The sequence below is a fragment of the Myotis nattereri genome, assembly GCF_964212035.1.
Source record: "Myotis nattereri genome assembly, chromosome: 15".
NCBI classification, from domain to species: Eukaryota; Metazoa; Chordata; class Mammalia; order Chiroptera; family Vespertilionidae; genus Myotis; species Myotis nattereri.
The window spans coordinates 31532404-31550557 of NC_138090.1; the positions used below are offsets into that span (position 1 = coordinate 31532404).

Sequence of the window (18154 nt, forward strand, 5' to 3'; positions counted from 1 at the left end):
GGCGAAGCCGGTGTAGACTCGTCCTGTGGAAACACTTGTGGTGCAGAGCTTCCTCCTGGCTCAGGGCTGGCCCCAGGGAATAGGGAGAGAGAGAGAGAGAGAGAGAGAGAGAGAGAGAGAGAGAGAGAGAGAATTGGCCCAAGGCAGTGTGCATGGTACGGAAGAGCTGCTCAGCCAACCAGTGGCCCTGGCCATGGGTGGTGAGGGGGCTGCAGGTGTGGGGACAAGAGGACACAGGAGCAGGAGCAGGGACAGGAGCAGAGACAGCGCACTCGGCAAGTAGCTTTCTGCTCACTTGAACGCACACCCCCACCTTTGCTTTAACAGTTTGGGGATGTGAGTTGGATAGGGATTCCTCTATCCTGTCGTTCCTGACATTTGAGTCCTTGTCCCTTACATTTTGCTCACCCAATCTGCACCTGACTGAGCTGGAGTAGTGATTTCAGCCATATACATGTGCCCCCCCCCCACACACACACACGAGTAACACACAGCCAGTGGAGTGTGGCTGGGCCAGTGCCCTGGGTCTGGCATAGTTTCTGAGCTCAGGGAGACCCCAGCACTGAACCTATGTCACTTTGGAATCAGCAGCCCAATCCTGGCTCTGCATTTTCATGCCTCACTTTCCTCATCTGTACAACAGTACTGATAATGCCTAGTGCGCTGCTGCAGGAATTAGGAAGCCATGCTATCACTGGCATATACTTCCGTTTGCTAGCTCACCTTTCCTGCTCTATCTCTGAGTGCTCTGGGCTTACCTGGGCATGCAGGAGGCCTCGGAGCTGCCTGGGGCAGAGGCTGGGTGCCTACCAGAGCCCTAGTGCTGGAGTGCCTGAGCCTTCCTCAGGAGGGGCTCTGCTCTGTCAGGGAGGACCCAGCCCCATCTTCTCTGGCCTTTCAAGCTCTGTGAGTCCACCCCAGCCGCCAACTTCATCCTATACTCTGCGTCAGCTGCATGGAGTCGCCAGGCTAAACCAGCAGCAGATAAAATGAGAGGAGGGGGAGCATCCTTTAACTTACTTTATTACAGGTTTCTTTGCAGGTTTTTAAAAATACCAGGTGGCCCTTCAAGACTGATTTACGCAGCTTTATGTGGTTCCTGGGAGAAGCCTGCCAGCCTCCTTCCTGGGACTGGCTTGCTCCCTGCCGGTGGGGCTACCTCTTCACAGGAAGAACAAAACCTGGAATCAGAGCCCCAAGCCCCCTTCACATCCCTGCGCTGGTGCTGTGTGGCTGTTGACCGGGCACTCTGTGGTGGGGGGTAGTGTATGGGGAGGACTCGCTTGAGCCCGGTTGAGCTCACTCACGACCCTCCCAGCTCTCAGGCCCCTGACCAAACAAGGGCTTCAAGGAGGTAGCCCTCAAGGTAGAGTCTGGGTCAGGGAGCACGTGCAGTTGAATCAGAGCCCCAGGAATTTGGGCATCCGTGTGGACACCGAGCGGGCCGCCCAAGACCTTGACCGAATTGCACGGAAGCTGGATTTCTCAGAATCTTCCTCAGTGCAATCCTCTGCGTTTTGCTAGCCCCGCGCCCCCGAAGCGTGGGTCCTGGGCGCGCACCCCTGCCCAGCTGTGTCACGGCCTGCTCTGGCGGCGCCCTGCTCTTTTCCGGAGTCGGCGGGAGCGTGCGATCCACAGAGGCAGCGGCAGCACGCTGGCCGCGGTCTGGAGCCAAGTGACAGCCGGGAGTCCAGCTCTCAGGAAACCCAGAAGACACGGGCGGCCCACGACTACCTTCACCCCCGCGGCCGCCGGGCCGCGCCCAGCGGCGGCTCCTTCGCAGCGCTCAGCCGGTGGGGCCGCGGGAGCCGCAGAGCGCGCGTGGGTGCGGCACCGGTGAGCTCCCGGGAGCGGCCAGCGGATCTCAGGAGTGATCCCCTCCCGGCGGGGCCACCGCCGCTGCTGCCACCACTTCGGGGCGGGGCCCAGGCCGGGGGTGGGGCGCCAGGCGGGCGCGGCGCTATTTCCAGCCCTGCCGAAGGCTTCGCTAGCACTTCGCTGGGAGCCTTCCCGGCGCGCGAGCCGCATCCCGCGTTGCTGTGGGGAGGAGAGAGGAGCAGGCAGCGGCGGGAGGCGGGAGGCGGTGGACAGACCCGGACCAGGGCGGAGGAGGAACACACCACCGCGCCCTCTCCCTCTCCTGGGCGCTCCGGTCGCCGGCCCCACGTCGCTCGCTTCACCCACCGCACGCAGTTCCGCTGCGAGCGCGAGGAGGCGCAGGGCCCTCGCGGAGCTGGGGCGGAGGTCCTCCTCGCTCCCCCGGCGCCCCAGAGCCGCGGATTCGCCGCGGAGAACCGCGCCGGGGCTGGAAGCGCCCGCGGCCCCGCGAGTGCCGGCTGCGACAGGTAAGTGCGCTGCGCCCCTGCGCCACCCCTTTCTCCGCCCTGTGCAGGCTCCTGGCTGGGAGGGGCGCCCTGAAGGGTCCCGAGAGGGCCCAGACCTGCACTGCGCCCCAGCCCCGCGAGCCCCCGCGAGCGTGAGTCCGAAGCCTTGGGCGGAAATAGGGTGCGCGCTGGGTTGTGGTCTGGCAGCACTTTGGGGACCCCAGTAGTGGGAACCCGCTCCAGTAGTGGGAACTTTAATTAGACTTTTGCTTCTTGGATTTCACTTGCGGCCGCGCCTCTCGGGCTTCCTGGGTCTCTACGAATCCTCTGCTCCCGGTTCCAGCCCTGGGTGCTGGGCGCGGGGAGGCAGCGTCTGACTTCGAGAGGGCCCGGCCGGAGCGCCCCGGGCTTTCCCGCGCGCTGGGGACTGGGACTCGGGGTCGGGTTGTGGCGAGCGGGGCGAGGGAGGAGTTAGAGGCTGCCTTGCTTCCTACCCAGCGGCGGAAGGTGCCCTGCCGCTCCATCGCGCGCGTTCCCACCCCGCGACTCTCCTGGGCGCCGGCCTGTTTTGTACTCGAGGCGAGTGTGTGTGCGTCAGTGATCGGTGAAGGTGTGTGCGTGCATGTGTGCGGGAGTCGGAGTCTCAGGCGGCTTGGTGGGCGGTGAAAAATCCGTTTTGCCGCGGGACCCAGCCGAGCTCTGGCCGTGGCTGCAACTCCAGCTGCTGGCTTCGAGTTCTGCACACCAGCTCTGGCCTCGCGGAGGCCGGCCGGGCCAGGCGAAGGCGCCGTTGGGGGGTTCAGCGGTGCCAGTGCTGGCGCTTGGTTCGGAAGTGACCCCTCGCTCCCCCCCCCCCCCCCGGGCACCAGACTGCCCCCGTGCCAACTTAGGCAGTACAGCTGGTCTCCAGGCCCTGCGACCCTGACCCAGAGCTGATGCAGCAGCCGCACAGCGCCCTCGGCTGTGGACACTGGCTGCCCCGCTGTCTGACCTAACCGAGAAGACTCCCTGTCCCGCGGAAGTCTCTGGTTTCACAGTGGACCGACCCCCTTCCTTGAGCCGCCTCCCTGAGCCGAGACTGCCTATCATAAGAGGAATGGGCACCGAAGCCCTCTATGTCTGCTTGGCCGGGATTTACCCCAGCAGCAGAGCGGAAGCGGTTGAATAAAGGGACCTCCTCTGGACTGAACCGGGGGAGGGGCAGTGGCAGAGGGTTACCCCCTTCCACATCCTTGGGGTGCTTACAAGCTGCACACCCAAGCCCCCTCTCTTTGGGTAAACTTTCACACCTGAGTTCGCCTTGACCCTTGCTCTGGGGTGGAAAACTTTTTCTAAGTCCTGCCCTACAACAAACAGCAGGAGTGGCAGAGTTCTCTTTAAAATTTCTCAGCGGTCATGGCCTCTCCTGCTCACCCTCTATCCCTGTCAACAAGGCAAGGCAGACTGGCCACAGGAACGGGTGACACTCTGGTCCTTGAAGGATACCCCCCTCTTTTAATCCATATAGCCCATGATATATGGCAGGGAGAGGGCCTGGGAGCCTTGGGGGTGGGGGCGGGGAATGGAAGCACCTGGCAGAGCCTTCATCAGATTTGCCTCTGTGAAGTGACCCACATGAGAGATAAAATTCAGATCTGAAGAGACAGAGCTTCATAGGGTGATCAATAATTCTATAGCATTTGAACACAGAAAACCTCAAAGTCTGACCCCATCCCATCGCCTGGCCTGTTCATTCTGGGACATACAGATGATTTATTTACCTGGATTCAGACTCTACGAGAGTGAATTATGTTCCCCAGGTATTGATTTCTAAAAAGACCCCAAATTAAAAAGTCAGGGCTTTCTTAAAGCAAGGTCAAGGATTAATTATTTATAGAGAGACATCAATCAGCCAGTGTGGGGCTCATATATAAGTTGCCTGCATGGGCAAAAGAAGCACCTTCTGATTCTGGCTCCGGCTGGGAGAGGAGCGGCCTGTCTGACCTCCTGGGTTTGGCGGAGGTTTCCTGGACTGTGGCTGGAGGAGGTTGCTTTGTAACTCAGCCTGCTGTCAGGAGATGCCTTTTTAATCTCGTAGCCAGGATCCCACTTGGGAAATTTCAGGCATATTTGCTGTGTTTCCGTAATGAACATTTACTGATTACAGTGTATCAAGGGAATTTCATTTTTTAAACATTTATTCAAAGCTCTGTTTATGTAAGCTAATAAGTCTGGGAAAGTTCGGCAAAGACGTTTTTGCTGCATGGTTGTTGGGAAAGTAGGCCTGGTGGGCTCATCTCAGAATTTACTCTCAGTTCAGTTGACAGGAGGAAAGTCAGATTCTCCTGATTGAAAGCGTCATGCAGGTTGCTTCTCTGCTCTTTACTCCAACTCGGAGCCAGCAGGGGCCTCATAGGCTTTTTGTGGTTTTGTGGATCGAAGAGATGGCCACTTAGAGCTTTTATCGTTGTTTGCTGATGTGTCTGGTTGGAGGCACCGGAGGTGAGCTCTGGAGTCCTGTGGGGCTGGCCGGGGAGGGTGTGGTGCCCCATCTCCTGCCCAGCCTGGAGTCTGGGGCATTTGTCTTCCCTCACGGGCTGCACTTCCTGCTTTCTCCATCAGGTAGCAGCCACGCCGGAGACACGTGGAACAGGGAGGGAACCAGTGGGCAGGAAAGTGGACACAAGTTTATGGCATCTTTTTCATGAACAGCCTGGCAATTAGAGTCAGTAAACGCTGTGGGGAACAAGTGCCTAGCCTTTTAGCCAGTCAGAAGGTACTGGGTTACCAACAGTAGATTTATGAAGTACTGGCCCAGGGAGAGCAGTGTGGCCCTGTGGAGGGACAGCAAGACATTTTTTAAAAAAGCGTGAGGATGGTTCTCTGGATGTGTATATGGCAATGGTGTCCTAGAGCCCCAGGAAGTTTGCTGGGAAGGCAGCCTGCGTGGTGACAGTGTGGTGACGGTAGGCTCCCTGGCATTGTCTTTGGAGTCATAGCTAGGACTTGCCTGGCTCCAGAGCAGCTGTGTTCCTTCCCTCCTGGGAAAAGGCTGCCCCAAAGCAGAGGAAACCCCTGGGCTCAGACAGCCAGGGGCCAGAGCTGCATTAGCTCAGGGGGCAAAGGACACAGGAGACGCCATCTCATTCTTTCCTGGCTGGAGGCTGTGTGACCCATCAGCAAATCACTGTGGCAGCAGATGAGACTTACAAATTGATCGTGGGAAAAAGTTGTGACTTTAACCCTGTACATAACTACCTGTCATTTGTGATCTGGAGCTGCCTGCACCTGCTGGCCGTAAATGCAGCCTCCGCCACTGACAGCATGAGGAGGGCTGCATTCAGGTGGGCTGACACCCACAAGCAACCCTGATTCCATCTCAAAAGCCGTCTTTCAGGGCGTCTGAGTGTCTGTATGTAGGCAAGGTGCTGGGGCTGGTAGACACAGCTGCCCTCCCAGGCCGGTGACCTGGGTCTCAGCATTCCCACTTCCCATCTGGAATGCCATGCATTGCTGGGCGATCACTGCTTCTTGCTGCTAGTGACTGAGGACAAGGCACCCTGTCCCTGCCAAGACATGGTCAGAGCTGCCCCTGGCAATGACATTTACTTGAACTAAATGAGAGTCGTCAACATTGAAACCTGAAGCCAAATGACCCTGCGTCCCACACTCCCAGTGGCAGGGCCGCTGTCCATCTTCTTCATTCTGCCATCAGTGAACATTTACTGCGCATGGATTAGGTGTCTGTCATTGTGCCAGGCTCTGGGGACACAAGATGAGCAGAACTAAGAGTGGTCCTTGCCCTCGTGGGTTTTGTAGTTTTGTGGGACAGAAATTCCCTCACATTCATCCCTCACTGATTCAGGCTCTGCCTGCCACACTATTACTAAACAAACACACAGTGCCTGTGTGAGTCTAGGCTACAATGAACATAGGAAGGACTCGGCTGGGTGAGTATGAGATCTACGGTAGAGTAATCTGGCCTAGACTGAGGGGTCAGGAAGACTTCCCTGAGGAGGTGACACTCTGCTGAGATCTGAAGGAGGAGCTGAAACTAAGCAGGGAGGGGTGGGAGGAAGTGATGGAGAGGGCTTGCCTGGCACAGAATGTAAGTGGATGAGAGGGAGCGTGAGGCACATCCAGGAGCTGCGGGAAGGCCCATGTGGCCAGCAGAATGAAGGAGGGGAGATGTGGTTGGAGATGAGTGGAGTTCTGTCCGGTCCTTAGGGCCTTGAAGATTTTTGGGGGGAGACTTTGGACTTGAGTGTACAGCCCCCGTAGAGGAAAGAGCTGCAATAATCCTGGAGGAAGGTGACCATGGTCCTAAAGAGGAGTGATGGACATGAATCCACCAGGGAGAGGGTGAGGGTGGTTGGGACCGTGACTCCTGGATCACGAGTGGGAGCTGTGAATGCTCTGAGGCAGGGCCCCCTGGACCAAGCACCTGTCCACTCTGGCTGGCGTATGTTCTTCACGGCTGGGGATGTCAGGTAGCTGCTCGTGTGGCTCTGCCTCTGTGCCCCTGCCCACTTGGCCCGCCTTCCAGCTTTCCTCCTAGCCCTTGGCCTTCTGCTATATTCCCCCATGTGGTCACCATTTAACCCTAGCTTGTGTGCGCACTCAGTAAGTTACAGCCTAGTACCCTTTGCCCGGTGTTCTCTGGTGAGGACAAGCTGTTACGATGCCCACCTTTCTCTTGGCCTGCATGTTGTCCACGTAGCTTCCTGGTGATCTGGTAGGTCCTTTACCTGCCACCCACTTGTATCTGACCTGGCAGCTCCACTCCTGTGCCCTCCCCTCATTGCCAGCCCTTTCTCCTTTCCCTCCTACCGGTGGGAGTCAACCTGAACCTACTCCTTCAAGGGGCTCTGCCCATGGCTCAGAGAGATCCCCAACTCCCTCTGATGTTGGTGCTTCGCTCTGCAGCTCAGCTCAGGCCCCAGCATCCCTGCAGGCATCACCTGGTCCATGCAGCTCTTCTATAGCTGGGGTGGGACAGCAGGCCTGTGAGTCACCCCACTTCCCGTGGTGCCCACACTGCTGGCTGCAGGCCCTGCTCTGAGTGGTCACTGAGCTGCAGGCAACAGTCCAGGTCGCTGTCACCTTGTCCTCACTCTGCCTGGGCCTGAGCCAGCTCCTCCCTGGCTGGGCCAGACTCAGGGACAGGAGGGATGAGAAACAAGAAAAGGAAACGAGGAGGTACAGATGTGCTCCTTGGGCCCCAGGCCTCTCTGGGGCTGATTCCTACCTCCCTTGGGCTCTCTGCCTTGAGAGTGGACTCATCAGACTAGTCTTCCTTCCTATTCTGGCTACTGCCCTCACCACCATGGACCTGTGGCCATGCCCTGGTGCCTATCCGTGGGAAAGAGACACAGGAGAGCCCCTCTGCCAGCAGCTCCTAGCCCAGGCACAGGTTGACTCATACTTGGCAGGCAAGTCCTCCCCACATTCAAAGTTGCCTCTTCGTGGGGACTGATTTATCTCCTGGGACAAGACCCATCTGCCCAGGCCTGTGAGCACTGAAACTCTCCTCCATCCCTGAGAGGTAGGGGTTTGCTTCCTGTGCTCTTAAGGGGAGCATCAGGCACCCAGCAAATACTGACAGTGGTCCTGCCATGCGCAGAGCCTCTTGCCAGATCCCAGAGGAGGCTGAGCAAACCCAGCAGGTCACAGTGCTGCTCTCTCCGGCGGTCTTGGCCACGTGGAGCTCAGCATAGAGAAGGTTCTCGGTGATTGCTGCTGGCAGGCGGAGGGAGCTAAACTGTGCAGTTTGTCTACACGGGTGGAGCCACTGTGTGATGCAGGCACACTGTCTACACTGGTTGAGTCTAGGGCAGCCGTGGGCAAACTACGGCCCGTGGGCCGGATCCGGCCCGTTTGAAATGAATAAAACTAAAAGAAAAAAAGACCGTACCCTTTTATGTAATGATGTTTACTTTGAATTTATATTAGTTCACACAAACACTCCATCCATGCTTTTGTTCTGGCCCTCCGGTCCAGTTTAAGAACCCCTTGTGGCCCTAGAGTCAGAAAGTTTGCCCACACCTGGTCTAGGGTGTGAGCACCGTCCATTTAGTCAGTGCCTGCCCCACTCCTGCTGGGATCTTTGCACAAGGTTCAGAGCTCTCAAACTCTCTCTGTTTTCAGTGAATTTCCCTGTGGTTGAGCTCAGCCCAGACCTCGGCTTCCAGTCAGACAGTGGCTTGGTCCATCAGGTCTGTCTCCCAGAGCTGAGGGTGTTGAGCCCAATGTGCCATGTCTACACTGGTTGAGCCAGTGCACAGAGCAGGCACTGTCTACACTGATTGAGCCCGGTTCTGGCTGAGGGCTGTCTGTGTATACTGGTTGAGCTCAGCACATGACTCAGGCAGTCTACACTGGTTGAGTCATGCATCATGCAAGCTGTCTGTCTAAACTGTGTGAGCCAATGCTCGAAGCAGGCGCTCTGTGTACTGGTGGAGCCAGTGGGTGATGCGTCCAGCCTGCGGCTGGCTGAGGCCTGTATTCTGGACTTCTTCTGATACCCTCGCCAGGAATACTCCTTTCTCCACTCCCGTGTACACCTCTGGGTCCAATTTAACTCCCGCTTCCAAGGAACTTTCCATGGTGCTCCCTCAGCTTTCCCATGCCCTACTCCAGTCTCTGCTGGCTCGGAGCTGGGGGTGGTATGCATGTGGGGCATGCAGGACACATCGTGATCTCACCTGGATGCCCCTCCCCCATCGTGGTTGGGGGCTGAGCCCGCTGCCACCAACAGATAGAGAGGCTGCCTGCTGTCAGTGGTCATGGCCACCTCCCTCCCCATCCCTTACAGCAGCCACGCACAGGCCTTTTTCCCAGGAAAGTCATCTGGGCGGGAGGGCTGCCTCCATGCTCATAGAAAACTACGCACTCCTCCAGCCTGAGTCCATCTGGCTGTCTCCTGCTTAGCTTTGGGGCCTCTGTCTCCATTGTTGTTATTTCACCTCCTGAGGGTTGGCCTTATCTGCAAATTTACCTTCATCCCCGTGAAAGAACAATCTATGCCTATTATTTAACTCTTCTCAATTCCCTCTGCCACGAATTGCAGTGTCAACCAACAAACATGGCAACCAGTTCCACCTCACGCAGCCACTTCGAGGTTGTGACTGAAGCCAGTGCCTGGAGTCAGACTGCCTGGGTTCAAACCCAGCTTCACCACTTAGTCACTGTGCGGACTAGGGACTCAGTTTCCTCATCTAGAAAATGGGGATGACAATAGAAACTGCCTGAGAGCCATTGTGCCTAGCAGCCAGCCCGCCCAAAATCAAAGGCAGCTACCACTATTAATATTATTATTGCTGTATTATTTTTATTATTACTATTATTATTAATCTCCTGTGTTTGGTCTCTCAGCTGAGGCTCAGTCCCTCTTCATCTCAGATGCAAGGAAGCATGTTGGACAGTGGCCTTGCCAGGTGATGTGACAAAGGCTTGGGGGGCATGTGAGCTAACTGGCTAGTGTCCCCTCAAGTCCCACCCTTTTTAAGCAGTTTCCTATCAATGCCTTTTTTTGTGTTCCACATTCAGTACATTTAAAATTTTTTATTCCAAACACATTATGCACCCCCCCCCCAAATGTACAGATTGTGTGCACAATGCAGTGAACATCCGCAAACAAAGCAGGCCTATGTGCCAGCGCCAAAGCAGAAATCAGACGTGACCAGCAGCCCTGTGTCTCCTTCCTCCCCACAGCAATTGTTCCCCTTACTTGTAATGACATTGCTTGGTTTTCCTTATTTCTAGACTTGATATAAGTAGATTCATAAATCTGTACACGTTTGTGCCTGGCTTACCTTTATTTGTGAGATTCATCCACCTTGCTGGGAGCCATTGTAGCTTGTTCATAGTTACTATTGTGTAAGATTCCATTGTGTGAATATACCCAATTTATTTATCCATTCTCCTCTTGATTGACATTGGGATTGTTCCGAGTTCTGGGCTACTAGGAACAGTGCTGCTGTGGCCGTTTTGCCTGTGTCCCTTGGACAGATGCACACACTTGAATAAGTGTGCCCCTACCAGAGAGGGGCTGGGTCTCGGATCATGTGTTCATAATTTGCCGGGTAGTCAAACAATTTTCTCTAAAGGTTACACTAATCCGCACCCCTCCCCTGTTATGTGTGAGAGTTCCAGTTGCTCCACATCCTTTCTAACGCCTTGTGTTGCTGGTCTTTATGTTTTAGCCGTGCTATGAGTATGTAGAGGTATCACACTGTGGTTTTAATTTCATTTCTCAGATGATTAATACAGTTTATTTTGTTGCCAAGGATATGTTGAATTTGAAAACATTATTCAACCAATTTAAAAATCACTTCTATCTGCAAATTATAGATAGATGCCTTAGATGTTGCAGGTGCTGGTGGTTGCCTCAGCTGGCAGGTTGGATCTGGAAGGCAGTGGGTGGAGTAGGCAGGTGTTTCTCTGGACGAGACTGGGAACCCCACCATCTGCCCCTGAATCACCTGGGGAGCTTGTCAGAGCAGCAGATACTGGGCCTACCTATCCCAGCCCCCAACCACCAGACGGACCCCCATGATCCATCAGTCTCTGGGGCTCGCCTTTCTTTCTCTTCACAGGTCCCATGAGCACTGAGACCCCCTGGCCTGTGTGTCCACTGCTGGGTCGTGGCACAGAGTGCAATCCCGTCAGTACCCACGGAATGAAGGACCAGAAGACAAAGTGGGCCTGTGGGCCTCTGTCCTCTCCCACGCCCGCTGACCTGAGGGGGATTTGTTGGGAGCCTGGGCTGCTATGGAGGGTTCTGGAAGCTGGGCTCTCACACCCTAGGGCAGTGATGGCGACCCTATGACACGCGTGTCAGAGGTGACACGTGAACTCATTTTTTTTGGTTGATTTTTCTTTGTTAAATGGCATTTAAATATATAAAATAAATATCAAAAATATAAGTCTTTGTTTTACTATGGCTGCAGATATCAAAAAATTTCTATATGTGACACAGCACCAGAGTTAAGTTAGGGTTTTTCAAAATGCTGACACGCCGAGCTCAAAAGGCTCGCCATCACTGTCCTAGGAGGAGTCCTGACTGGGGCTCTGTTCCTCTAAATGACGCCCCACCCCCCTTTCTCCAGAGCCAGCTTCTGACCAAGGCCTGTGGCTCCAGGCTCCAGGCTTGGTGCTCACCCCCAGAGCTCCAGGCACTGGCCGTTGAGGAGCATCCCCTGGGCGACCTCATTCCTGGTGGGCTTATCTGTCACTGGGTCCCGCTGGAGAAGCCTGAAAGCCCTTGGAAAGCAGCACTCCATCCTGCACCATCTGGCCTCCTCAGCCTTTCAGCACAACCTTTTCAGGGACGGCATGTCCTCGGGTCAAGTGGAGGCCCCAGGCCATGCTGAGGCCACGCATCCACTCCTGCCCTCGTGGTTAATGGGGACCGTGGTGCAGCCTCCTTTCTTTGGTTGTAGCTTGTTCACTTTCTCCCAAGTCTGACTTGGTTATTTGGAAAGCAGCACAGCCTGGAGGATGAGAGCTCTGGGTCAGACCCTCAGGTTCAAATTGAGGTTCTGTTCTTGTTGGGTTTCAAGACCCAGCCATTACCCCCAGGGGAGAGAGGCAGATTCACAGCCAACTCTGATGCAGCAAGTAGGGGTGACTGAGATCTCGGAGGTTGGGGAATGAGGGCGAAGGATTCTGGCTGGGGCATCTGCTGGGGGCTCCACAGAGGAGGAGGCCTGGGCTGGTCCTTAGAGATGGGAAGGAGGCAGTGAGGACACCGGTGGTATGAAGTCCTCCGAGAAGGAAGTGCACTGAGCCCCCAGGAGACTGTGGTCTCGTTGACCCAACACAAGAGGGCGTAGAGCAAGAATCAAAGCTCATTGGTGAGTTATGGAAGGCTGCCGGGAGGAGGCAAGCTTGGGACTACATGCACGTTCAGGGCCAGGGGTGGGAACTTTATCCTGGTGCCACTAGAAGTTCTCTCCAAACTGTTGGATCATGGGCAGTGGAGAGTTGAGCCAAATACCAGTTGCTCTAAAACAGGGCGACAAAGAATGCACATTGTTTATGCAATGTGGAGGCGGGTGTGCAAAGATGGAAGAGCTAAAAGCAGTTTGGGAAAAACAACACCCTTTTTTTTTTGTGGAAAGACAGATTAGAAAGGTTTATGCTCTTCTGTGATAACTAATATGAAAGGTTTATCAAAGTTAAGAAAAAAACCTTGACACTTTCTCCAAAATTGATTTGAGGACTTGGCAGATTTGAGGAATCATTCAGTAGCGTTTTATGGGTCGATGCTAATTTGATGCAGCAGACCCGTGCGTGCATCGCGCCAATTTACTGCCAAAGCAACATTAAGCACCGACCTTTCGTGCAAGGTTTATAGGCGGATAGCTCATAAAGATGCATGCTTGACAAGTATTCTGCTTCTCTTAGGATGTGCAATATGACGTGTTTAGCAAAAAGCAACTAAATCGCCCTTGCCTGTTACTGGTAAACAATCTCTGGGGACTTGTTGTATTATTTTTATTACTATTATTTTTATTATTGCTTGGATCCCATGCAATATTTCACCACTTTGGGTCCTGGTTCGTGGGGAGCCTTTGTCTCCAAAAGCTGTGGTAGAGAGAAGTAGGAGGAGCCCTTTGGGATGGAGGATGCCCAAAGTGACCACTTTGGAAATAACTTGTAACCCAGGACATGGGAAGGCCAGTGACACCCTTCCTAAAAGGAAGCAGAGATTGCCCCTAAACAAGATCCAAGATCCTTAGCGCCAAGTAAATCCATTTCCTGTTCTCATTCTCCCCCGCGCCCCCCCCCCCCCGGGCTGATGTGTGATGGATCATCGCAGCATGTCTCTTTGCGTCCAAATATGCGCTGTCAGAGCCCCTTCAGCGAGCAAATCATCAAGCTTTGTTTTGCATGTCAGAAAGGGTTTAACAATAAAAATTATCAAACCTCCCGCCTTTCACCACTGAAAACCACTGCTCATATTTTCCACCAAAGAAAAGTGGACTTCCGTGGTATTGTCTCCTCAGCTCCACCCGGTTCCTCGGTTCCTCCCATCCCAGTGTTAATTCCCGGGGCTTAATGAAGAAGGTTGCTGGAGGGGTAGAGCGTGCGGACCGGTATCAGCACAAAGCCTCGCGGGTTCCGCAAGGGGGAATTTGATCCTGGGCAAATGTCAAGGCGTTTTTGAAATCTGTGTTATGATATCAGCTCATTGCCAGTGTAGGGCTTCATTTGGATTTCATAAATATTGTATGGGGCTCTCTTATAACCACCTCGGCCAGCTGGAGAACACAATAGCCACCCCCAACACACACACACACACACACACACACACATGCACGCACACACACGCGCACACAGGCACACACACACGCGCACACAGGCACACACTCACACACAGGCACCCCACTGCAACTGCAATCTATTGCAGGGTTGTCATGAAAAGCCAATTGGTGATATTTCAATCACAATGTTCTTGTAACAAATTCCATTCAAATTCCCCTGGAAAGGGAGTTAAGGTTTCCTCCTGCTGCTGGGAGAATGATATGCTAAATGTAGCTTCCCGGGGCCCTGGCAGCCATCCAGAGCTTTGTAATTTATAGTTCTCTTTTGTGGTTTTCCAAGTGACCTTGGAACTCGCAACCTGGAGGATTCCTTAGGGTTACACGTTGCCCTTCAACATCTTGTGAGAATGGTCCCCAAGTGAGAGCTCTCAGCGCCCCTGAGGCTGCAGCCCGGGAGAAAGGAGGGGAGCAGGGGTGCTCAGGAAGCCCGTGGCAGGTGGCTGGGAGATTGCTTGTGGCTGCTGACCTGCCCTCTGGAATTTACGTCAGCCACCAAACAGTCCAATGTTGTGTTTGAAGGCAGCCCGCAGGTGACTGGAGCCTCTCCCGCCCCAGCACATCAGATCACCCCAGAAAAGAAGGGGAGGGACCATCTGCAATTACATTCATCAGCTATTTTTGGTTGAGGAATAAACAAAATGGCCCAACTACTGCTGTTACAGATTCTAGCAGAGGAGTGGCGTGTAGGAAAGATTAATGTACAATTAAAACCTGTGTATGGGTAAATTACAGGGTGACAGCTATCTAATGCAAACACCGCAGACGTGTAATTAAGAGGAGTTACAGGCTCTCAAGGGTGAATTTGCTGAGGAAAGCGCTAGGGAGATGTCTGTGGAGCTGGACAGGGACAGGCGAGGGGACGTCGTGGTGGCCGTGGAGCTGGGGAGGAGGAGCCCCACAGCGTGGGGGGGGGGGCAAGCTGGGGTGTGATGGGAGCCCCCGCCCTGTCAGGTGGCGCAGCCTGCCTCCCCAGTGTCCCCGGCTCTTGCTCCCAGCTGCCAGCCCTTTGTGGAGCACCCTGCTCTCGCTCCCCTCCTCACCTTTGGCTCCATGGCAGTGAATGCCCATGGATGTCTTCTTTCACGTTTTTAATTTCTCCTGCTTTGTCAGCTTTTTAAGGAATATGTTACATTATGTGGAAATTGGATGCTAACAAGATTTGTATGAATAAATTAGACTCTTAACTTTTTATGTTATTACAAAATTGAAATGGACTCTAATGACAGTCAGAATTAATGTTCTGTTTCAAATAAATGCCAGGGATGTGACTGAATTTTCAGTGCATTCTCCTCGTTTTCCATCTTTAGCCCTTCCCATAGGGCCTCGCCTGAGAGGGGGTCTCTTTCACAGACCTTCCCCTTCCACCGAGGCAGCTGTCACTCACCTGGCCTGTCCCCCAGGGCTCCTCCCTGATGGCCCTGGGGTGCTCTGCCCGCCCTTTCCATGGAGGCTGCTGGGAAAATCTTCTGCTGATGCTCCTAGTGGCACCCCCTGCAAGAGCTGTCCTCAGCTTGGGGTGGGGGCAGTGCTCCTTGCCCAAGGCTGCACCCTATCCTGCATCCAGTGACTGGCTAATGGGACCCTCCCAGACGCAGAGCACCCACTTCTCAGTTGGGAGGCATGTGGCTTCTCCCTCTGCCCATCCCTGCCCTCCCCAGAGAGCCCTTCCCAATAAACCCCAGATTTCCAGGAAACGCAGCCCATGGCAGTGGCTCCTAGCCATTATGGCTTTTCTAAACCAACTGCCCGGTGAGTGTCACCTGCGGGGATCAGAATCCCCAAAGACCAGGATCGTTCTTTCTGCTTTGTGTCTCCTTCTGGAGCCCAGGACTGGGGTGAGGCACTGACCAGGTCCAGGCCCCCTGCCCAGGGTTGAAGCAGCAACAGGGCCAAAGGGCTTTTCTGGATCCCAGTGGCCACACCACCAGCTCTGGGTGGGGGTGGACTTGTAGGGCTTTTCTGAGACAGAAACCCCAGTGTCCCAAAGGGGCAGGGCAGAACAGGGAGGGACAAGGGCACTGGGGCGTGAGCACTGTTTCCCAGCTGATGTGGGAAAGAAAAGGGGCCGGTTAGCCTAGACCTGGAACAGCCCAGCGGGAAATGCAGCCCTGGGCAGCAGGGCCTCGGGGCAAGGAGGTGGTATGGTCTGGGATGCCTGGGGCACCGAGGTCTTCCGAAAGCGGCAGTGGAACTCAGTTCCAGCTGCCATCGCAGGAAGGGATGGGGGCTCAGCGTGACCAGAATGGTAACTATTATATGAAATCTCCTCCCTTCTGAAGTCCAGAGACTAATTCAAAATGTAAAACCAAAGTCCTGCACTGACCTAACAGTTTCCCCGCGAACTGCATTTGGCTTCTGGGCTGGAGGACCTTGGAGCCCAGGGCTTCCCTGGCCAAGCGGACACTTTCCCACCTGGAAAGTAAGGGCCAGAGCCGTGGGAGGGAACAGTAATTGCCAAGACTGCAGGCCACGGCTGCACAGCTGTTGGCTGCAGATGACTGAGGCTTGACCAATCGTGGCCTCTTGAGACCCCAATCTGCTGGAAGGGGGGGTCCTTGCCCTGGGCCTGTGAGCATCTGGGAAGCTGGTTGGGCCCCAAGCATGGCTAGATCCGGGCAAGCCCATCCCTGGCCACTTTGGCCACTCGGTTTGGGACTCAGGGGATGACTGGGCAGCAGAGGGGCCTATGCAGACCCCTACCCCACATCTGAGGGACCTCACCTCAGCATCCCTGCCTCCGCCTTCAGGAGCCTTAGCAAGTCCTCGCGGGAATGCTTTCAGAAGAGCATAAGAGGAAAATGGAAGCCTACCCAGGCCATCTCTGGATCTGGGCTTCCCACACCTTGTCACAGAGAGGGAGTGTCTTAGGTTTTAAATCATTTTATATACATAAACTCAGAAGTCATATTCATTTTATTAAAATGCAGTAATTTTTATACCTGCTGTCTGTAACCTACTCAATCACTTTGTATACCATGAACACCTCTTTGTGGCCACAGATCTGTTCCCATCCTACTTTTGACACCTGCATGGCATTCCTTCGGATGAGTTTATCATCATTTATTTACTAGTAAACAGTTCCCCTTTAGACGTTTTGGTGGTTTTCATTTTTGTTTTTCAATTTTAAAGAATGTTGGAGTGAACGTTCTTGCTGTATTCCTTTGTGTCATTTCAGAATAAGTTCCTAGCAGTGGAATTGTTGGCTCAAGGAATATGCATGGTTTTAAGACTTTGAATACTTCCAGACAAACACCTTCCACAAAGACACAGCGGTGCCTGAGTGTTCCTGTTTGCACACCAGCCGGTCTTTGTTTCTTAGATTTTTGTCAGTGTGATAGGTTAAAGAGAGGCATGCTTATTGCTTTTAAAAAAATAACTTTTATTCTCATCAAAATAACACCTATATGTAGTTTAAAAAGCATAGCTAATAAAAGGTTCACAATAAACCTAGCATCCTCTGCTTCATTCCTTACTGCCCTTCCCAGCCTCTCCCCAGAAGCAGTAACACACGTTTCCCCTGTATGGATGACTGCCTCTATAGTTCCTCCTGCAGGTGTGAAATGGACAACCTGTTGTCCCAGCATCACTTACTGAACACTCACTCTTCGCCTTACTCTTTTAAAATGCCAGCTTCATCATTTGCTTAATTCTTATATTTACTGGGGCTGCTTTGGGACTCTTTGACTTTACCGTGTCTAATTTTGTACCAGAACCCACTACTTTAGTGATTCAGCTTATGAACATGTTTTTACTATCTTAGAAGTTAGGTCTCCTCTCTTTATTCTTGTGTGATATCACATTTTTATTCTTTTACATGCACTCTATGACTAGTTGGTCCAAGTTTCAAATATCCAATGGAAATTTGTATTGAAATTGTGTTTCATTTATAGGTAAATTTAAGATAGATCTGCAGATAAGTTGGTCTTTTACTTTATGTTTTACCATATTGCACCTTCTGATCAATTTATTCAACAGATATCTATTGAGAACTAGCTGTATGCCAGGCACTGTTCTAGGCACTGGGAGGGTATATCAAGAAACAAAGCAGAGGAAGATCCCAGCCCCCATGAAGCCAACATGGTGATTCTCTGAAAAGCCAAGGAGGCCGGCCGGCGTGGCTCAGTGGTTGAGCGTGGACCTATGAACCAGAAGGTCATGGGTCAATTTCAGTCAGGGCACATGCCTGTGTTTCGGGCTCATGTGGGGCGTGCAGGAGGCAGCCGATCAGTGATGCTCTCTCATCATTGATGTTTCTGTCTCTCCCTCTTGCTTGGAAGTTGAAGCACTTATTTATTCAATCTTCTGGCTTTCTTAAGTTCTGAAACACTTTCCGTCATCATCTCTTCAAATAGTTCCTTTCCTTTATTCTCAACATTAGCCTTTGAATTGCCAGTCACACATGTGAGGGACAGTGTATATATTAAGAATATGAACTCTGCACCCTGGCTGGTTTGAGATAGAGTGTCAGCCTGCAGACTGAAGGGTCCCAGGTTCCATTTCAGTCAATGGTGTGTATCTTGG

The 18154-nt window shown here is 53.5% G+C and overlaps 1 protein-coding gene across 2 annotated transcripts in view; it reads left to right on the forward strand.

Annotated features, from left to right (window-relative positions):
- The first annotated feature begins 1044 nt into the window (after window positions 1-1044).
- The window catches only part of CHST8 (carbohydrate sulfotransferase 8), a 110913-nt gene continuing 93803 nt past the window's right edge, over window positions 1045-18154 (forward strand). For both annotated transcript variants that reach the window (XM_081108522.1, XM_081108521.1), the window contains exon 1: window positions 1045-2345. The gene's annotated coding sequence lies outside the window, so the exon portion shown is untranslated. The remainder of the gene's footprint in view (window positions 2346-18154) is intronic.